This window comes from Calliphora vicina, chromosome 4 (genome assembly GCF_958450345.1).
Source record: "Calliphora vicina chromosome 4, idCalVici1.1, whole genome shotgun sequence".
Classification (NCBI taxonomy): domain Eukaryota; kingdom Metazoa; phylum Arthropoda; class Insecta; order Diptera; family Calliphoridae; genus Calliphora; species Calliphora vicina.
In genome coordinates, this window is record NC_088783.1 from 15,261,552 (window position 1) to 15,286,252 (window position 24,701).

At 28.1% G+C, this 24,701-nt stretch overlaps 1 protein-coding gene across 1 annotated transcript in view; it reads left to right on the forward strand.

Moving 5' to 3' along the window:
• Positions 1-780: 780 nt before the first annotated feature.
• wgn (wengen) overlaps positions 781-24,701 on the forward strand; it is a 51,148-nt gene continuing 27,227 nt past the window's right edge. Inside the window, exon 1 of the mRNA XM_065509068.1 lies at positions 781-1,352. The gene's annotated coding sequence lies outside the window, so the exon portion shown is untranslated. The remainder of the gene's footprint in view (positions 1,353-24,701) is intronic.

Consider the following 24,701-nt stretch of genomic DNA (forward strand, 5'->3'; position numbering starts at 1 on the left):
CGAAATTTGTGTAGATACCTACATATATAAATTAAACATTTATGACCGATAATACGGACCGATTTCAGCCAGTTTCAATAGGCTTCGTCCATGGGCCGAAAAAATGTTATGTACCAAAATTTTTAATCGACTCAGAAAGTGATTCTGAGTCTATCGGTATACTTTAAGGTGGTTTTAGACTAATATTTGTGGGCGTTACAAACATCTCCCCACTATGGTGGTGTAGGGTTTAATTAATGATTTAGAAACGATATCTGACATATTTTTAAAAGCTAACGTGATTAAAAAAAATTAAGTTGTTGGACCAAGGATAAGTTTTGGCTGGAATAGTGTTTATACGTTTTTTCTGACTCATTCCTTAATATTTACAAACAAAATGTGTTAAATTATAAATGAAATTGCACAAATATTCTAAGGTTATCCAATTTTCACATACAGAATACCCATTTTTTACACAAAAAAACCATTAAATTTTCATTAAACATTGAATAAGTATGTGGCGGGGAAATTCAACAAAAACTACATATTTTACCTGACTACTTACTGATGACTGTTTACATTTTTTTCTTATTGTTTAAGAAAATAATGATTCCAATACGAAAATTACTTTCAATCAAATAATATTATACAATTTCCTAACCCTGACATCAGACAGCAACATGTTGCTTGCAATCAAACATTTCTTAACGCGTTTGGTATAAAACGAACACGAACATGTTGTGGGGCAACACAAAATTCTATCTAAAACATATGAAATTTTCCTTAAAACATTTCAGTATCATTGCAAACTCGAAACAATAGATATCGAATAAAATTAACACACAAATGAAGCGCGAACGCGTTTTTCCATTTAATTTTTTTCTTCTTTATTTTTTTTGTATAAAAATTTAAACAAATAAATATAATATAAATTAAAAAAAGAAATATCAATAACTAATAATTATATAATAAATATAAATAAATACGTACATATTATGATTAAATTTAAATAAATACACATAATACTTATTATACACAGTCAAGTACATAGTTGAGTTGGTATTAGATTAAATGTATAAAGTGAAATAAATAAATAAATATTTTAAATTGTATAAAGAAACAGCAACAGCAGCAACCACCACAAAATCAAAAAAAAAATAAGGCAAATATTTAAAATATTTTATAAAAATAAAAACAAAACAAAAAATGTTTAAAAACAAAATAAAACAGCCAAGTGAAAATTCAACTGCAATACAAAATTTGTAAAAAAAAATAAGAAAAAAACACAAAAATATGTTAAATATTTAAATTCAATTCAAAAAATAAAAAACAAAATTAAATTTATAAACAAAAAAACCAATTTGTTAAATAATGTAAGTGTTTCATTTCTTTATTATAAAATGCTAAAATAACTTTAAAATTCTTTAAAAATTAAATCATGTTTTTTATAGATCTATGATCATTGATCGAGATTTAAAAAATTATTTGGTATATTTTTTTCTCTTAAAAATTCAATTGAATACAATGGAAAATAAATGAATTGAATGATGACTGAATGAATGGGGTTTTATTGTTTATTGTATTCGAAATGTTTAAATAATAATGGAAAAAGGAAAATTTAAAACCAAGAAAAAAAGTTAATTTTACAGTTGATTAACTTTGAAATCTACATATTTTTTTGCTGCAATAAAAGGATTTTATTTATTGTTGGTTTCTGTAATCATTTTATCTGTGTGAGTGAATTTATTTAAATGTGTATTGGATACAAAAAAACAAAAAACAGTTAAACAAGAAAATAAATTTAAAAATCTGTGTTACAATTACACACTCTCTGTTGGATCATTAACATGTCAGTCAATTATATAGAAATATGTATCAAAAACAAAACCCCCAGTAATATGCAGAGTACAACAGTCTGCCTTATAAGTTTAAATGCATGTTAAAATTGTAAACAAAATGTTTGTCACTTTTCTAAAGTAAATTGGAATAAAGTTAGTTTTACATCTAATTGTGCACAAAATTGTAACCCCATGTCTATACCTGTTACATTTTTGTAATGATAAACGTCAAAATGGTTGTCAAGATACAAAATTATAAGGTATAGTCTTCATTTATTAGTATTATTGCTTTGTTATGACAAAATTGTTAGTGCTTTTGTTCAGACAACTTTTTGTCTTGACAACAGACATCATTAATAGTTTTATTGATAAATATTTGTCAAGTATAGACAGGAACTAAATCACTTTGAAAAAGTATCTGTTGCTCCCAAAATTTTGGGGCTGAAATTACTTGATTAAGAGTAGTTATGGTTCGTAATTTAAAAATTCTAGTTCTTATCTAATCATTGAAGTTTTACGAACTTAATTAGGTGCTATAATAGTGTAAATAAATTTTTTCCATCTATATTAACAGTCAAATGAAAAATACAGACATTTGTTTTAAAGCCGCATTAAAACTGTTTAAATAACCTAAAGTAAGACAAAATCGATCAAATGAATAGATAATAATATAATAATAGATCATTCTCAAATAGTATAAATTAACTTTTTTATTAATGTACAGATACATATTTACGTATATACTATTTTAAATACATGTGGGCATTTCCATTATGGTGTGACGTGAAAAAGTCAAATTTGTAAAAAGTTTTCTTATATATTTGCAAAGTAATTAAGTACCACTTTATTCAGAAAAAATATTGCAACAATATACCCTAAGGAGTTGGAGATACATATTAGCAAAAATATGCGATTGCGTGACGTTACCAAAAACAGAAGTACAGTTTGCCTTGCATTACAAAATTGCATAACTCTGCGAATTGGGAAAGATTTGGAGCGAAATTTGATTTGTATTGATTAACTTTTAATTTTTCGGTCTGGGTGGACTTCTAGGTGGAAATGCTCATATGCAGTTTTTTTAATCCTTTTTTAATAACTAAAAATTGCATGCACCTAAACATTAAACCGCCACTGTAATCAAGCACACTGAGCCTGATTTTATATGAATTTTGTATGTAAATATGGTTGTGTTACTGTGCAATATACATACATACAGCTGCGGTCAAAATAATAGCACCATGACATTCATATTGTTATATTAAAATATTACGTAAAAACAGTTAAATTCATTTTTGTTGTTTTTATATTAATTTATGCTTAATTCAATAAACTTTCAAACATTAAAAATAATTTTGAAAATTAGGAGCAAATTTTAAAGAAAAACGACATAACATATAAATTAACCAGGACAAAATTTAATTTAGTAACAATTATTATGGTTTGTAACGTTCTTAACACGTTATTATTAAAAGTAAAATATTGCTGCCTTTTGTTTTCGTATTTTTTGGCAAAAAAGAGACCGATAAAGATTCGAAAATTTTTAAAATTTTGTATCCAACTTGTATGCCAAATATATTTTTTCATTCCCCAAAATAAATTCTTAAATATTTTTGGTTTCCTTTTTCCCTTTTTTTGACTCTTGGCCATCTAGTTTTAATAAAATTATGTTTGGGGATATCGCATCCTGTGCCACGACATTGACCTTTTAACTTGAAACCCAAATTTATATCAATTTATCATTCCATAGATCATTTCTAGGGTCATAATTTCTTTGATTTATAGCTGAGTATGATTTTATCAAGCATTTGATCATATAATATTGATATATTTATTTCACATATTCAATATATTCTTCGAATGTTATAGTAGAAAAACCACGATCAAATTATAATTTTAAAATCTGTGTGTTTTTAAGAAAAGATGAATATATTATCTTAAATTTTAGTTGAAATTGGATTCGGAGGACATTCTATAGAAGTCTGATATCAAACAATATAATTTGTTTAATTATTTGACCAAGAAGTTTTTTGGTACTTGAATGTTGAAAAATCGTAATGTGACTTTGGAAATTTTACCGTTAATAGAGGAAGTTGTTATTGATAAAACTTTTCTAGGATTTAAATATTGTTCTTGTAATGGTCAGCGAATAACTGCAACACTAGTCGCCACTTTTGACCACCGTGCAGAACATAAATACCTGTTTTTAGAAACGGTGGGCCAAGAGTGTTATGATTAAAAGCGATAAGCGGTTTCTCAACCTGAAATTTTATATTTTTATTTCAACGCAATGTTTTTTATAACCATTTCTAAATATCTATAAATAGTTTTTTTTTCTGAATTAAGCTAATTGTATGTTCAGAAATCATAATTTTTGAAACTAGAACTCACATACACCACTTTTTTTGTTACTAAAAAAATTTGAAAAGTAAAATTAATTTTTTTGTTTTTAATTTTATTCATTTCGATATAAATTAATTCAAATTATAATATTATGGCGATTTTTTAAATCGAAAACATAAATATTCTATATTTTTTCGACAATTTCTTACGATGGTGCTATTATTTTGACTGCACAAAATCTGGGTATTTTTCAAAAATACCATATAATTGATTGAAAGGTTAATTTTTCTTTACTCATAGAAGAAATAGAGATTAATTAACGATATACTATAAATATTTAATTAAAATTACTATGAAAATAAAAATATTTTCCATGTTGATTGCTTTAATGTTCTGTGGTGCTATTATTTTGACCGGCACTGTATGTATGTAGAGTAGTTATGAATGATGATGTTTTAATAAAATATGCCTGATGAGGAGATAGATGATGATGGTTGTTAACAGTGTTGCCATAAAATTTTTGAAGAAAACTTTTTATTTCTAAAAAAAAACTTTTTTTCAACAAAAAAAACTTTTTTTTAACTACATACATACTAAAATTACAAAACCCAATTCGTACATATAATTAGACTGAGATAATTTATGTGAATTTAGTGGTGAAGACACTTCAGCTTCTAAATAAATGAATTACCATATTTAGTAAATGAATTTGGGAACATCATTTTGAAATAAACGGTTCAACTTATTGATATCATAAATTTACAATTTTCCAAAAAACTTTTTTTTAAAAAAATAAAACTTTTTGCATCTCAAAAACCTTGCAAAAAAAGGGAAAACTTGACATATGGTAACGCTGGTTGTTAATAATGCTCTCATTGTTCTTGTTCTTCATTTGAATAATGTTGATGATGTTGTTGTTGTCGCTAATGATAATGTTATTGTTATTCTCACTGTTAATGTTCATGTGGGAGTGTGCGCCGGACGGCTAAAAGCCGGCTGAGCCGAGCCGCCGAAAATGTTTGCGACTTAAGTCGGCTTTAAAATAGCCGCCGTATTTGATAAAAGTTCGATAGATGCGTTCCAAAAAAAAATTGCATAAATTGAATTCGCATAAAACGATACTCTAGCTTCATATAAAAACTAATGATTCGTTCCAAAATTCTGAAAAACCGCATAAATTCAAATTTTAATTAAAATTCAAAGCAAATACTTAAACAGTAAAAACAAAAACCCGTTAAAAAAATAAACAAAAATATAATATTAATTCATTAATAACAGAAAATTATCCAAAAAATAAGCTAAAACATTTTTTAAGGAAATTCTGTAAATATGTGTGATTAATCTGAATGACTGAATAATTATCGGCATAGTGTAGGAATTGGTTCAACGTCACTTTCATCACTAGATGATATTATCATATGATGTTAAATATCATTTTCATCACTAGAATTTAAAAAAAAACATCTAAAATCTATTAAAATTCCAAAAAAAAAAATCGTTAATTTAAAAACCGCATAAATTTGAATCCGCATAAAACGAGACCTGCGTGTACCTAGTTATTCTTTAGTTTACTGAATACAGGCTTTAAGCCGCCGGCGACCTTTTATGGAGTCAGCCGCCGTGAAATTTAGTTGGCGCAGGTCTCTGAGTGAGTGTTTGTGTCAGTATTAAACGCATTTAAGAGTTAAACATAAAAGTAAAAATGTATAACAAACCAAAAAATAAAATAAATCAAAACGAGTAAGAACAACAGCAAAGTAAAGAAAATATGTAAATACAAACAGTACTCGTAGGTACTATGTAAGTAGCTTTATTAAATACGAGTACATACTTATTTAGTAGTAAAAATTATTTTATACAGACTTTATTTTTTTTTGGTTGATATTTCCCAACAAACACTTGAGTTTGTTTATATGTACATACTTATAACCAGGGAAACCGGAAATATGCTCCAAAAAAAGCGTTTTAAGCGCTTTAAATATGCAGTAAAAACTTTAAAATATGCTCTTAAAATTTAAAAAATATGCTCTTAAAAAACCAAACTTTTACATAATTTTTAACCAAAAAATATACTTTTATTTAAAAAAATCAATACAATTCATTTCTAAAAAGGGAAACTAAAACAAGTATAACAAAAAACAAGTAAGAGTGCTATATTCGGCTGTGCCGAATCTTATATACCCTTCACCAAATTATACTTCAAAATTTTAAATATTTTTAGGTAAACAAAATTTAATTTTTTTTCCAGTTGTTTTTTGAATTTTTTGGAAAAAAAAATTTTTCGATTGTTATTTTAATTTTTTTTTTTTTAAATTAAAAAATTTTTTTTTTTAAATTTAAAATTTTTTTTTTTTTTAAATTTAAATTTTTTTTTTTTTTTAAATTTAAAATTTTTTTTTTTTGTTTTTTCAATTTTTAAAAAAAAAAAAAATTCGGGTTCAAATTTTTTTTCCCGATTTTGACCCATTGTAGGTCCAACTTACTATGGTCTTATATACGTCGTTGCAAATGTCTTTGAAATATCTATCATTAGATATCCATATTGTCTATATTAATGTCTTAGTAATCCAGATATAGGTAAAAAAATAGGTAAAAAATCGAGGTTGTCTTGGTTTTTTCCTCATATCTCAGCCATTTGTGGACCGATTTTGCTGATTTTAAATAGCAAAATTTTCGAAAGCATGTCTGACAGAATTATTGAAGATTTGGATCCCGAAGATATCTGGGGTCTTCAGAAAACTGATTTCAACAGACAGACAGACAGACAGACGGACAGACAGACAGACAGACAGACAGACAGACAGACAGACAGACAGACAGACAGACAGACAGACAGACAGACAGACAGACAGACAGACAGACAGACAGACAGACAGACAGACAGACAGACAGACAGACAGACAGACAGACAGACAGACAGACAGACAGACAGACAGACAGACAGACAGACAGACAGACAGACAGACAGACAGACAGACAGACAGACAGACAGACAGACAGACAGACAGACAGACAGACAGACAGACAGACAGACAGACAGACAGACAGACAGACAGACAGACAGACAGACAGACAGACAGACAGACAGACAGACAGACAGACAGACAGACAGACAGACAGACAGACAGACAGACAGACAGACAGACAGACAGACAGACAGACAGACAGACAGACAGACAGACAGACAGACAGACAGACAGACAGACAGACAGACAGACAGACAGACAGACAGACAGACAGACAGACAGACGGACATGGCTTAATCGACTCCGCTATCTATAAGGATCCAGAATATATATACTTTATAGGGTCGGAAATGAAAAATGTAGAAATTACAAACGGAATGACAAACTTATATATACCCTTCTCACGAAGTGAAGGGTATAATAAATACAACATAAAAACAATAAGTTATGAAAAGGATTCGAGAGGTATTTTTTGATGATATTTTATATAAATATAAAGTCACTTCTTCAATTTTGGTTATTATTGCAATAAATTACAAAATATTGTCTTAAATTTTCAAATAATAATCGTTGTCTATTGGATCTGAAAACATTTTTATACATAGAAAATGTTCTTTCGACATCAACTGATGTTAGGAGCAAATTTAAAAGACAATATTTTTTTAACACTTAGAACTAGGCTTGCCAGATTCAGATTCGCAAAAAGCTGGACATTGGGTTTTAAAAAGCTGGACAATACAAAAAAAAGATGTACATAAAAAAATTGCTGAGAAAATTTTAATTTTAGTTTTGTGTAAATAATTTTTATTAAAATATCCATTGTTATCAACATATATACATATGTATGTATGTTTTATTATTTAAAAATATTACAATTAAATATATTCATTGCATTCTTTAAAATTTATTTAATTAAACTTAAATTTTTCGGTTCAGTCCTTCACATACATATTTACATATGCATATGTATGTATGTAAGAATTAAAATTAAATACTAAAAACAAAAATAAACAAAACAATAAAAAATAACAATTCAATCTAGTTTGATTTTGTTTATACTACATTATTTCCAATAGTATTTCAGAAGTTTCTAATTGTATTTCAGAATTTTCTAATTGTATTTCAGAAAATTCCAATTGAATTTCAGAAATTTCTAATTGTATTTCTGAATTTTCCATTTGTATTTCAGAATTTTCCAATTGTATTTCAAAAAATGTCCAATTGTATTTCTGAATATTCCAATTGTATTTCAGAAAATTCTAATACCAATGGAAATTTCTGAAATACAAATGGAAAATTCAGAAATACAATTAGAAATTTCTCAAATTCAATTGGAATTTTCTGAAATATAATTAGAAATTTTTGAAATTCAATTTTAAATTTCTGAAATACATTTAGAAACTTCTGAAATACAATTGGAAATGGTGTAGTTTGTATTTTGGTAAAAAACGTTTGTAATAAACTAATTATTAATGAATAAATAATAATTTATAATTAAAAAAATCAATTCTTCTGTATGGCGACTTGCATATTTGTCAATAGCTCTTTTGAATTACTATTACATTTAAATATATTCATTGCATTCTTTACATATGTAAGAATTAAAATTAAATACTAAAAACAAATAAACAAAAAATCAAAAAATAAACAAAACAATAAAAAATAACAATTCAGTCTAGTTTGATTTTGTTAATACTAGTTTGTACTTTGGTAAAAAAACGTTTGTAGTAGACTAATTATTAATGAATAAATAATAATTTATAATTAAAAATAACCAAGGCGACTTGCATTTTTGTTAATTGCTCTTTTAAATTACTATTTTTGCCACTTATATTTTGTGTTTGAGCTTACGGACTTGGCTAATTCCAAACCTTTAGTGGTTTGTAAAAAATTTTGAAAATCTTTACAAGATTCCTCTAAATTTGTTCGTATTAATATTTCAGCTCTAATCAGGTCGAATGACATTCGGTTTCTTTCTTTAGTATAGAGATTGTTTAAAATACTAAAAACTCTTTCACAAAAAGCGTTGCTTACTGGTATTGAAAATATGAAACATACAACTTTTCTTAAATTCTCGAATTCATTGCTTTCACCTTTTTTAAAAAAATAGCACCATATTTGCTCATTTGACAAATCTTTTGGTATTTGATTATAAGCTTCACGAAGGCAACAGTAATCAATATATTGTTTATCGTTATCAATATCTTCTGATATTTGAAGGTTTTGCGGAAGTTTTTGTAAATCTTCCCAAGAAAATAGAGCTTTTTTTAAATTTAAAAATGCGATTTTTTTAAAAAAGGAGTCATCACCAAAGTCGTAGCGATTTTCTAAATAGCTGACCGCTGTTTTTAAAAAGTCTTCTGCTTCAGTCTTAAAAGTTTTTTGTTCAGTGGGCGAAATTTTGTTCAAAATGCTATTAACTTTGCTACCAAAAAATTTGTCATTTATTCTTCATTTAAGGTACGGTCATTATATCGTGCAACTCTAAAACTGTACAAGAATCATTCTCAAGAGCTGAAATAGTTTTATGAAATTCCTGCATTATATTTTGCACAAAATATAAATATGCTTCTGAAACACCTTCACTTTGACATTCTTCTTCATTGAACTCATCATTATCTGAAATTCCATGTGACACGAATTCCCATAATACTTTTTGGCATTTCTTTTTTCCTTTCTTCAAAAAGTACATTTTTACTGCAGGCCAGCAAAAACAAAGACGATCTATAGCTGGTAATAGGGAGAGCCACCTCGTTGGAATATGTCTTAATAGTTCCTTATACTCGATACCAGCAAACTCAAAACATTGTTTTAACTTTTCAGTGGTCATAGCCGATGAACTAAACTCATTGAATATTTTTATAACAATGTTTTCTATGTCAACAGATAATGCATTCAGTGATTTTTTTACGCAATTGTTTATAATATGACAGTTACAATTTGCTTTAATAATTTGCTTTGATGTCTCATTCAATTTTTGATAATTTTTATTTTTTTATTATTTTCATGAACAACAAAAATAAAAGCTGTACTATCGCTTGCAATAACAATTACTATGACATCAGCTGTTCAAGTGTTGAGACATGTTGTCATTGATGATAGAAAAGGGAAATCAAAAGAGGTGACACCTGTTAACATAGTTGTATAACAAATGTACAATCAGTGTTGGTTAACATGATTTGACAAAGATAACATGAAAATTACGACGTATTTGCACAAGTATACTAATTATTAGTAAGTAAATTTAAAGTAATAAATAATATGGATATTTTTTTCGAAAATTTCTATTTAGCTGGACAAATTCAATTTTAGCTTGAAACTGGACAGGCATCAAAAAAGCTGGACAATCCAGCCAAGTCCAGCCAGGCTGGCAACCCTACTTAGAACGGTTAAGTTTGAATAGAACTAAAATTTTATATTTAGATGGCGCTGTTATTAAAATAGTGCTTATTTTATATTAAAAAAAGCAATCTATTTTTCAATTTTGAATTTTAAACAAAGGAAGTAAAAACCTGTAACGCAACAGCGAAAAATAAGTAAGACAAAATTTGTTTTTGATAAAGTCAAAATATGCTAGTAAACAGTAAAATATGCTCTCAAAACTGAAAAATATGACATAAATATGCGCTTTAAACAAATATATGCAAAAAAATGCATTTAAGGGTAAAATATGCAAAAATATGCACTAACAAATCGATGCCAAAATTCTTAAATAGTTCTGAAACGTGTAAATATCTTATTCATGTGCTCATTAGACTCACCAGAAAAAATATGCATTTGCATATTTTGGTTTCCCTGCTTATAACTATTGAGTATGCTTGGCAAACAAATCCTGGTTCAAATATTTGGAAATAATTTGAAAGACATAAAAACTTACTCAAGTATGTACCTATAAATTTGACAATTGGAATCTTTGTGTTTGCTGGGTTTCCTCAGGCACATGTACTCTACTCTGTGATTGTGTGTATGTAGTGTAAAATGCCGAAACTCAAGCTTTTTTTAAACGAAATTAAATTAAATCCAATAAAAAAGTATCCAACTAAACAACCATCATCATCATCATAGTATGTAGCAAACTCAAGCCAACAACAAATGACCGACGGGGACGACTATGACGACGGTATTAAACCACAACAACAACACGAAAATATTATTGTAGATTTATGTACGAAAAAAGCAAGCAAACAAACAAACAAAAAATATACACAAATTAACAGTGATCTACAAGTGCAGGTCGCAAAATATACAACAACAACAGCATCCATCATACATACTTTTTAGTTGCTGCTGCTATTTTGTTGTTTTTATTTTTTATATTAGTACGAACATACTTGCACACACTGTGTCACATACATATGTACATGTACTCGTGTGCAAACAGATTCTCGTATAAAACGGAAGACACAAACAACATTTAAACAAAATAACAACAACAATAACACAATAATAATAATAATAAAAAAAATTGAGCAGATTAAAAAGAGAGCAAAGCAAGCACATCACACATCACATACAGTAAGTGACAAAATAAATTTATTTATTTATCGATTGATAATTGATTGATTTATGGTGTTTTGGAGAATTGACATGCGAAAAATGAATTACAACAGTTGGAAGAAATGAGTACAATTGGAAACCTTTAATTAAAACAATGAGAACTGATAAAAATACATTATTAAACTTACAAAATTTGTTCATGTTTTTTATAGGTACATAGGTATAATATCGAATAACTAGATTTCTTTTTTTATAAAAAAAAATGATATGTAGACAAATATTAGGTAATAATCTTTTACTCATAAATTAACTTAAAATTGTTTCACTTTTTACGAAATTTCAATTTAAACATCAAACGACAAAGTTCGCTATTAACTTTTCCAAATAGGTATGTACCTACATATGTGGTTCAAAAACACATTATTGTTTGAAATTATTTTCTGTCAGACACAAATATTTTCGTAACAAAAAGAAAACACAATCAAAAATATAATATCACGCTCCATTAACTCATTGTCACGTTGTAAATTGTTTACGAAATGAAATTCGTGAAGTTTTGGTCAGTTAATAAACGTTATTAACTAACTAATAAAATATAAGAAAAAAAATTCAAAAGATAATTAAATACAACTGAATTTTACTATAAATTATCTCTTATAGGAAGGATATTGACACAAAACTAGTTATTTGCCAGGTTCTTGTGGAATAGAGATCAGTTCTAGGTCTTAAAGCTTATACAAAGTTCTTAAAGTTTATATACTGTGTGGGGGAATTTCTGAACATTAGATGTTATGGAACTACCCACTTGACCACGGCTGTCACCATCGAAGTTTTCTCAATAATTTCTCGGGTAAAACATTCGAAAACGGCTATCGAAAGCGACAAGAGAATATGCTCCTAGAGCTAGCGAAGTTTTTTTTTGTACAACGAACCTTCGAGAAATTTTGAAGCACAGATAATTTTTCGAACATTTTTGTTTCGAAATTTTAACGAAAAAAAACGTATATCGATAAATTATCAAGGATTCAAATTTTTTTGAAATTTTCGATGTTTGCTCGAACATTTTTATTTCGAAATTTCTTCATTTTAGTGAATAATCTTTATTTTCGAAACTCAGGTCGGGTGTATAATCTCAACGATCGGTCCATGTACTTTTTTAATAAATCAATATACATATACAGTGGTGGCCACGAATTTAAGACAAAAATAGTTTGCTAAATTCCACGTGATTGTCAATTATTTGTTCAAATATTTCCACACATATGTATGCATGAGGACTGTTTTAACACACAAGTGTATTTTATTCGACTGTGTTAATTCATACATATTCACCACGAACACATAAACTTTTTCTACAGCTTGACCAAAAATTTTTTTTTTAAATAAACATATTTTCTCACATTTATATCATTATATTTTTATTATTATAAAATATTCAGACCAAATTTCGTATTTTTAGTTCCATTAGTTTCGGTCATATCATGTTATTAACAGCGGATGTTCGCTGAGGTGGGTCAACGTATTTCCACATATCTTTGTCCATATATGTTTTACCGATTTTTCCAAACATTTTCCAGAAACTAGAAACATTAATAATAAATTTCATACCCTTAGATGTCCTTTTATTTTGGCTCTATCGCACTTAAAATTCAGTTGATGAAAAAAATGCAAGTATTTGTCTTAAATTGGTGGCCACCACTGTACATATTAAAATAAATCGTGTTCCATAATTTACTTAAGTCACTTGATCGATTTTGGCTTTTTTTTATAAATGACAATTTGCTAAATAAAAATCAGGTTATTTAAACAGTTTTAATGTCAGTGTTTTCCGTTTGACAGTTAATCTAGATGGAAAAAGTTTATTTACTGTATTCTAAATAAGTTCATAAAACTTCTATGATTAGATAAGAATTATAATTTTTAAATTACCTACCACCCGAATTCGATGTCCATCGAAACTATGCAGGCATTTTCGGTGCAAAAATTATTTTCTTTTGTAGCGTTCAAGCATAATTTCGGACATATAAAATCGACTCTCAAGGTCTCTCGTTTTCAATTCGTATGGTACCCAATTTTCCTGCTTTTGGATGAATCCTACTTCTCTGAGTTTGACAACAATCTTCATGAGTAATGTCTCCAATTCTTGGTCTTCAAACTTTTTTGGCTGTGCTTGTCGATCTTTGTCTTCCGTGTCAAAATCCCCACTTCTGTATCGCACAAGTTGAAACAGATGGAACACGTTCACCATAAACTTTGGTGAGCAATCCGTGTTCTTCAGCGACACTTTTTTCAAATTAATAAAGTAAAGCAAAAATTCCCGCATATGACGCTTTGTTGGTACAAAATTCGACATTTTCGAAGCAAAAAAAAAACTTTGTTGTTTACACCATGACACAACAATATAAGGTATACTCAGTAGAAAATAAATTCTCAATTGTACAATTCTTGTAACGTCAGACAATAGAAAATATGAAAAAAATCAAAATCAAAGTTTGACGTTATAGAGGTAAATATTGAAAACTCTCCGAAGTAATTCTACCTTCTACAATTATTGTATCATGGTTTACACTATAATGTTCAATAACTAAGTGAGAATTACGGACATATAAGTTATTAAAAAACATTGTAAATCCCGCATTTTTAAGACATACACCCAATATAAAAATATAAATAAAATTAGTTGCTGTACTCCGATTTTATTTATTTTCACCCCTGTTTTCAGATTTGGAAGTCAGCTGTTTGACAGTTAGGAAATATTTTTACAAACACTAAATCCATGTTGTTTTTTGCAGAGTTGTATTTGTTGAAGAAATGGGACAGCCTGTAAATAAATTCGCCATAGAATTGTCTTAGTTAAACGCAAAAACTTAAATTTATTGACAGAAAACTGTATCAAAATGATTAACTTTAAGGGTAAATACCCAACTTTAAAATTAATTTAATTTCTAAAAGAGCTGTGTTGCCTAGAATTTCAACTTGTTCCAGAGATAAAGTTCTTTCTTTCTCATCATTAAACCGGCATATTTTGTGTCACGCACCGTTATTTTGAATTTATTTATTTCAATGTGTAGCAAACATTAACAGACCCCAAAAACATTTTCAAACATTTTAATATTATTTTCCTGCATTTGTTCAGAGTTTTAAAAAATATACATATATAAAAAAAGCGATCTACATACAACATATAAGTACATAAGTTAAATACATAATATAATACATTCATATGTATGTAGATTCATATATAAATAAATAAATTGTAGCAGTTAAACGCGTGTTGCATTAGACTGCTGCAAAATTTTGTGGAGATCAAAATATGTAACTTCAAATTATGGCCTGCAACTGTTGTTAGTATAAGGCCCCGTTTGTTAAATATAATCCGAAAACGGTTCAAGTTATTACTGAAAAGGGTGTACCAAAGTTCAACAAAATTTGAATTTGGCGCCATTTATACAAAAAAAGCGTTGCCAACCAAAAACCAGTTTGACATTTATGTCATATTTTTATTTGAATTTGATATTGAACAATTGCAGGTGTATTTATGTTGTTAAAAATTTCCTACATTTCATATTTATGGAGCAGTCTAGTAGTTGGTGTTGTATGCAAGAATAATAAATAATTCCTCATACAAAACATATCGAACATATGCAGCACACATACATACATACATATGTATGTATTTATGTACCCTAAGTAAATTGGTATGAGTGTATCTATGTACAAAAGAGTGAATGTAGTATATAGTGGTAGTATTTAAATATAAATGTAGTACATATCTCTGTACGTAGAAAAACTAGATGGATGGATGTCAGGGAAATATTTAAACAGACATACGAAAAAAATTAAAATAAAAAAAAATATGTAGAAATTTATTCAACTTACTCTGCAACATACAATCATAAATTTTGTTTTTAACTGCTCACGTTGTTGCTGCTGCTTGGTGTTGTTTGTTGCTTGGTGAGGCCACGCTAATGTCATGATGATGGTATTTGTTATTTATTTAGTTTTATTTTACGATTTTTTTTATTTATTTATTTTTTTGCTTGCAACCAAACCATCATAATTTTGTTTTTAGGGTGATGTTGTCACATCTACACATGGATGAGATAGATGATCTTTATTAAAGGAATTATGATGTACTCATGATGATGTTTTAAATTTTACTCTCTATTTACATACAAGACTCCTACACTATAGAAATTCGTACACAACCTGCATTATTCGTACTTGCATTTTCTGTAGTTTTAGCTACTCTTTACACACAGTGTGTACATTTTAATAAACTATTGAGTACGCCAAAAAACTTACATAATTTCTGTTGAGTTTTTCAAAAAAAATAAAAAAAAATGTTGAGAACGACGATGATCATGATGATGATGATGGATTTGTTGATTGATTGACTGACTCTGACTGATGTGTGTTGAACTGAAAATTAATACAAACAACTGAGAGGAAAATGAAGGCAATGTGTAAAAGAGAGAGAAAGTGTGTAAAAATATAAAATAAAAATTATATTGTGATGTATATCAGCGATGGAAAATAAAATTTTGGTATCACTCTCTGAAAAAACTGGTATAAAAAACTGTTATACACCACATTTTCTATAGAAAAAATAATTTTACACAAAATTGTCTTTAGAAAAACTGTTATACAAAAAGCTTTCTAAAGAAAAAAACTGTTATACACACAATTTTCTAGAGGGGGAAACTGTTATACAAAATATTTTCTATAGAAATACTGATGTACACAAAAACTTTCTTTAGAAAATACTGTTATACATAATACTTTCTTTACAAAAGCCTGTTATACACAATATTTTCTAAAGAAAAATCTGTTATAGGTACATACAATTTTCTACAGAGAAAACTGTTATAAAGAAAATATTCTGCAGAAAACACTGTTATACATACATTTTTCTATATGAAAGCTGTAATACACATGATTTTCTTTAGAAAATACTGTTAGACGCAAAAAGTATACAGTTTTGTCAATATCTGAAAAATCGGTTATACACAACATTTTGTATAGAAAATACTGTTATACATAAAATTGTCTTTAGAAAAACTTTTATACTCAAAGCTTTCTAAAGAAAAGACTGTTATATACAAAATTGTCTATAGATAAGCTGTTATACACAAAGCTTTCTAAAGAAAAACAGTTATACACAACATTTTCTTTAAGGAAAACTATTATACACATGCAATTTTCTCTAAACAAAACTGTTATACACATAATTTTCTATAGGGGAAAACTGTTATACACAAATTTTTCTATAGATAAGCTGTTATACACAAAGCTTTCTAATGAAAAACAGTTATACACAACATTTTCTTTAAGGAAAACTATTATACACAATATTTTCTAAAGAAAAATCAGTTGTACACACAATTTTCTACAGAGAAAACTGTTATACACAAATTTTTGTATACAACAACTGTTATACACTTATTTTTCTTTAGAAAATTTTCTATAGAGAAAACTGTTATACAGAAAATATTCTATGGAAAAACACTGTTAAACACATACTTTTGTTTAGAAAATACTGTTTTAACCAACATTTTCTATAGAGAAAACTGTTATACACCAAATTTTATTATTAGATACTTTTTCAAATATTTAATTAATGATTCAAAATCGAAATACATAAATTCTTATGAAATTCGTATTTTTTTTATTTTAATTTTATTTATTGGGTTGATATAAAAATCCCGAATTATTTCAAATATTTTGCTTTTATTTTGAAACATTTGTACAATATAAATTTATTCAAAGTATTGGCCATTGTTAGCTATGACGTTTTCCATATTTATGGCAACATGTGGATTCTGAGCCAAAAGAACTGCTCATCTTTTGAGGCCAAGAACGAATTAAGTCAATATGGCATAAGCGTTCTGTTTCGATCCAAACAAATAGTAGTCGGACGGGACATGGTCTGGACTTTAAAGCGGGTGAGGAAAAACATCACAACCACTTCATTCTAATTGGTTTTTAACCGGAATTGCAACATGTGGCCGAGCGTTGTCATGATCGAATATTACGGTATCATATTCTTCGATTCAAACGAATCAGTTGCCTTCGGTACAGGTTCCTTGTGATGGTCTGATCAGATTTCAGCAGCTCATAATAGATAAACCCCTTATGCTCCCACCAAATACTGGGAATTACTTTGTCACAACGGATATTTGGCTTTGGTGTCGAATCGGCTGGTTGACCGGGCTTCACTTACAATCTCTTACGATCCATTTTTAATAGCAAGTAATGATTCGGTGCAAAAATGATTTTCTTTTATAGCGTTCAAGCATAATTTCGGACATGCAAAATCGGCTTCAATTCGTATGGTACACAATTCCCCTGATTTTGGATGAATCCTGCTGCTAAAAAACATTTTGAAATTGCTGCTTGAGTAGCTCCCAGTGATTTTTCAAGCTCTTGTTGAGTTTTACAACAATCTTTGAAATATTTTGTCATTTCCTTATAACACGATCTGATAATGCATCCGTATTTTGCGATCCACACTTTCCCATAAGTATTCTATGGAATTGAGATCTGGCCAAAATTGTATGTAATTGAATTCATCCGAAAAGAGAACAGTATTCGATTTAGGTTTCGACCAGTTTAAATATTCTTTGCAAATTGTATTCGAGCATTACGGTTTTTTTAACAATACAAAACAAATTGCGATCGTATTAACTATTCCATACCTGGTGTATATTGAAAATAATGGTTATTTAAATTAAATATGAATGAGGTTGGTTGCTCGATAATGATTTTAATGCTGTTGTTGTTATACATATTTGTTTTCATAGTAACCAGCGTTACCATACGTCAAGTTTTCCCTTTTTTTGCAAGGTTTTTGAGATGCAAAAAGTTTTATTTTTTTAAAAAAAAGTTTTTTGGAAAATTGTAAATTTATGATATCAATAAGTTGAACCGTTTATTTCAAAATGATGTTCCCAAATTCATTTACTAAATATGGTAATTGATTTATTTAGGAGCTGAAGTGTCTCCACCACTAAATTCACATAAATTATCTCAGTCTAATTATATGTACGAATTGGGTTTTGAAATTTTAGTATGTATGTAGTTAAAAAAAGTTTTTTTGTTGAAAAAAAAGTTTTTTTTTTAGAAATAAAAAGTTTTCTTCAAAAAATTTATGGCAACACTGATAGTAACTAACATTTTGATTTTTATAAATGTTTAAAATCTCTTTTATACGTTAAAATAAAGTTGATAAAATTTAAAAAGTTTCAACTCTACAATTATTAAAGGCTATTATTCTCATAATCAATTTTTAAATTTAAATTATTATTATGAGTTTTCAATATTTAAATTTCTTTAAATTTAGCATTTATCTCTCACCCTGTATATGTTTAAATATTAAAAAGTTCATTATGGAGTCATTGAAATTATTGTTTATGTGTTGCAAATGCAACAGACAACGCCATCCATAACCAACATAGTACATCCTCCATGGTGGATGGATGATGTTCATGATAAAAATAAAACTCCCTAACATTTCTAAGTTTAAATTTAAACTTGTTTTTTTGTTCTTATTTTTGAAACACAACAATGTTTGAAAAACATATTTTATGACTGCAAGAAACACACAAAAAAATGAATACATTTGGACAATTTTCAAACCCGGAATTATGTGCACAAGTCGTTATCTAGAAAATAAAGTCATAAAATTTATAAAGAAAGAAAAGAACAAAAACAAAAAATTACACTTAAACAAACAACAGGTACAATTATTCATTACTTGGCCGATGTACGTACTCGTAGATACAGCAGTAGTCGTCATCTTCATCACAATCATCATTTTTATTTCCTTATGATCTTCAAATTACTCGTTGTTGTTGTTGTTGCTTTTGATTTCAATTTAATTTTCCCCCTGATCTTACGGCAACAAGATCATCAAATACAACATTAGCATGAAGAAATTGTGAAACGAAACACAAGGCAAAAAAAAAACGTAAAGACCCTTAGATTTCTAAACAAAAATAGTTCGTTTTATTTTTTGTTTTAAATTTTATTTTTGCCCCAGATGTTTTTAGTAGATTTCCATTGTATTCTCTCTCAACCAGTAGCAGTAATTTGAAAAATGTATAAAAATAAAATAACAAAAAATGTTTTTTTGTGAAAATTTATAAACAAGTTTTTTGTGTTTTACTTCATTGGAAGAAACCCCATCCGTTTGTTTAACATTTTAGTGTAAACATTTTAATGAAATTACTTACAGGGTGTGAACATTATTTTCTTTAAGTGCTTTTTTCTGATTCAATTGCACAAATTGGCAAAGGTTGGCTGGCTACCGTCAGCGCTAAGCTACCGTTTCCCAAAATACTTTTACCGAAATAATCCAAATTACGAATCGGTATCCAACCTTGCAACATTGGGTTCAAAAATTTTAAAAATTTAATAAGTAGAACAACTGTCTGTTAAGACACACACTTTAAAAACACTCTGGTAATACAGTTGATGTTAAGTCTAATAGCACCTACAATACACTAACTATCTGCAACTCGCTGTTACTATTTATATACACATTGCCATCCTCTAGAAGTTTCAATAATTATCTAACACATAAAATTAGCATGTTCTATTTCTAGAGCTTTTAGCAGCTTTAACAGTTAATGTTGTTATACCTATAAATAATGTTAATAACAGTGCCTTATCAACATTGTTGATAACTAGTTTCAAGCACTGTAAATGTATATAAACAAACTGTTAAATTAAAATTGATAGTGTAAAACCCGTTGTAAAATCACGGTTTAAAAAATATATTTTTTTTAAAATTTTTCTATTATTGGGTTTATATCATAAAAATTGGGAATTTTTTCACATTTTTAGTTTTTAATTTGAAACATTTGTACAATATAAATTTATTCAAAGTAATGGCCATTGTCAGCTATGACCTTTTACCATCTTTCTGGGAACATATAGATTATGTTCCCAGAAAGATGGGAAAAGGCTGACAATGGCCTTTTTTGAGGCCAAGAACGAATCAAGCCAATATCGGATAAACTATTCCAAAGTGAAGCGTACCCCGATCGAAAGAAATTGTAGTCGGATGGCGGGTGAAGCAAAATTTTGCAACCACACGCAGAGAAAAATTATAATTGGGCATGGTTAATGTAACCATTTAAATAGTGTTACAAGATTTTTAAAAATATTATTGTCACAGTAACCATTTACATGATTGTGGTAACCATAATATGGTTAATTTACGATTCACATGATTGTATAAACCATATATATGGTTACAGTAAACAAATACATGTTTGTGGCAACCATATTTAAGATGAATAATTTTATCATATGTTGTTCTCAGATTATGACAAGCCTTAAGCCGAGGATACCATAATATGATAAGACCTTCATCATATGAATGGTTGTCACAAACATATATTTGTATATGGTTGATACAATCATGTGAATCGTAAATTAACCATATTATGGTTACCACAATCATATAAATGGTTACTGTGACTATAATATAGTTAAAAAACTTGTAACAATATTGAAATGGTTACAGTAACCATTCCCAACTATATTTTTTTTCTGCGTGCACTTCTTTCGAGTGTTGTCATGATAGAATAATGGATGGAATTCATGTCTGGCAGCATATTCTGGCCGATTTTCGGCCAATAGTCGCTTCAAACGAATCAATTGTATTCGGTACAGGTTCCCTGAAATGGTCTGGTCAAATTTCAGCTGCTCATAAAGATAGGCCCCGTTTGCTCCCACTAAATACAGATCATTACCTTAGCGCCATTGATATTTGGCTTTGGTGTCGATTCGGCTAATTGGCCGGACGATCTCTTAAGCTTCGGGTTATCGTAATGGATATATTTTCCATCGCAACTTATGATTCGGTGCAAACATGATTTTCATTTATAGCGTTCAGGCATCATTTCGGACATGCAAATTCGTTTTTCGAGGTCTCTCAACTTAAATTCCTATGGTACCCAATTTCCTTGCTTTTGGATGAATCCTGCTGCTTGCAAACGTTTTGAAATTGCTGATTGAGTAGCTCCGAATGAGTTTGACAATAATTTTCATGGATTAATGCCTCCAATTCTTCAAAATTGTTTGGCATGTCAAAAGCACCACTTCTCAACCACACAAACTATCTCACTCACGTTGAAACCGATGGAATACATTCACATCAAGCTTTGGTGAGCATGGATGTACTTCAGCGGCAATTGTTTTTTCAAATTAAAGAAGTAAAGCAAAACTTCTCGCATATGACGCTTTGCTGGTATAAAATTCGACATTTTCTAAGCAAAAACAAAAACAAATTTTTCAAATTTTGTTTTTGCTTTCCATATAAATATCACTTTGTGACGTGATTTACAAAATTAGGGACTTAATTGTTTACACTATAATGTTCAATAACTAAGTGAGAATAAATGACAGATATGTACCCTTCAAAATGACATATAACATATTAAAAACAAAAACAGTGTTCAAAAGATATACCATCTATCATAAATCCAATATAATATATTTATAAGAATTTCAAATCGATTAAGAAGTGACTAAGTTAAGACCTATTAAGTGTGCGAGATCTCAAGAAATGTCCTTTTTTTATTATCTGCCAAAATATCTAACAAATTTCCAAAAACAATTAACAATATCCACAGAAATATTTGAATAATATTTGTTTAAGAAAAATAGCATTTTCCATAACTATCCCATGGACTTTAGCTTTTGCGAGTCCACAGTACGAAAAAACAAACGCAATATACCAAATTTGAATTAAACATTTCTGTTAAAGTCTGTTAACAATAATAATGAAATAAAAAATAATTATATGCGATTAAATGCGTTCATTGTATGTATGTGGTCATAAATATTTAGCAATATTTGTATTATTTATTATGAATTTCATTCTTCTGTTTTTGGTTTACATATAAAATATTTTGGAATATTTTATGAGGTTAATTATTTGAAATTCCAATCACCCACATGAGGTGGGCACAACACGATTCCCAATACATATTGTTATTATTTTTTATTTAAATTTAAAATTTGAATTTTGTCGCAGCAGCAACAACAACACATTTATTATTATTATTACTTATTTGTTTAAACATTTTAATTAAATTGTTTATAATTTATCAATACCAACACGTATTTAGTTATTTTTTGCAAAAAAGATACTGGAGAATGATAATAAATCATTTTGTGCTTGTAGAATAATTTATTTTAATATCTAGAGGTATTTGTAAAGTAAGTAAATAAGCCAAATGTTCAATTAAATTAAATATGTACAACTTTTTTTTAAAAAAAACACTGTAAGAAAATGATTTGTTTGCTTATAAATATGTAATAATTCAATTTTAATAAAGTCAATATTAAAGAAAAACAAGCACTTCCGGCGAATTAGATTTTTTTAAATAAATAATGTTAGAAATGTCAGAAATTATTTTTTAATTATTTCTATGTAAATAGTTTGTTAAAGGAAATTTACTTGTGGTCTTTTTTAACACAAAATATAGGTTTATTTGACATATTTCAACAACTTTTTTTGTAGTTTTTCATCAAAAATTCCAAACCTTTGATTCTTTTCTTATTAAAATTCAAATTTTCAATGTCATTACTTTGTTTTTTAAATTATTAAAAAAGAAGAAGAAGAAGAAAACAACAACAAGTCTGAGAGAGTAATCTTAATATTAACCAGAGCTGGAAAATTTAGTACTATTGAACATTTTTTAGTAGACATTTATTATAAATAAACTTCAAAACTTCAACATCAAAAATACTCGTAAAGTCACTGAGTGTATGACTGACTGAGAACTTCATCGGCTTAATTTTTGAATTGTTAAAGTTGTATGTACCCCCAAAAAAATCAAAAAAATCACCTATTTTTCTTACAGCTTCTAAGCAATAATTGATATTTTGATTTAATTATAACTTTTTCTGTGTGGCAATTATTAAATTTGTTACATTTTATAATTGCCACATCCTAAATCCATCGACTAAAATTTAGAAGTTTCGGTTTGTTGGGCTTAATAATAGATTCGGACTATAATGATTTTAATGATCTTAAAAAAATCAAAAAATTCACACACTTTTGAAGTTGTGGTGTATATTGGAACATATTTTAACTCAAATTTATAATTAAAATAATAGGACGTATGTATCTAGTACTAAATTATAACGGTACAAAATTAATTCTTGTAATTCGATTTTACTTTTGAAATCAAATTATTTGAATTATTGTTTAACAATGGATCGAGGTACTCACACTACTCAATCTCACAAAGAAGTTATTCTTAGCTTAAAAAAGATAGAAAATCTATTCATGAAAATGCAGAAATATTAAAGTGTTCCAAAAATAAAGTTTTCAATGTAGGAATAGACTTATAGAAGCTAGAATTAAGGGACGAAGTCCAAGAAAAGTACCTTTATTAACTAAGCAAAATATAAAAAGACGGTTATTATTCGCCAATCATCAAGTCCGTCGGGGAAATTGGAAAAATATACTATGGTCGGATGAAACCAAAATTAATTAATTTGTTTGGGTCTGATGGTAAAATGTTTGTACGAAGGCCAAAAAAATAAAGAATTTGACTCCAGGTACACAAAAATTACCTTCACGGTGGGGTTAATTTTCGTCAACTGGCGTCGGTCCAATTTTTTGGATTAAAGAAAAAATGTGTGCAGTAGATTGCGTAGAGTTAATTAAGAAGCAAATGCTATCATTTGACGAAGAGGAAATGCCTCTTGTCTGAGAGTTTATGCAGAATAACGACCATACATACATACATAATTTGTTAAATAATAGGGTTACTATTAAATTTTATTGAAAAAGGTTAATATATGTACCAAAAGGGGATTTCCTTTTTTTTGGTTATAGACATTGTAATCAAATTAAAAAAAACAGATAAAAGTCGTGAAAATAGAACCCGTTATTCGTAAACTGTTGCGATTATAGAACCTGCAATGTTAAAAATTAAACCGTCGCGATAACCGTGCCTTCGCGATAATGGGTTGTCGGGAATATCGAACTTGCACTGTATTTAATTTTGGAGAAATCTTTGGCTTTAAAATATGTTGAACTTTTCTCATATTATGA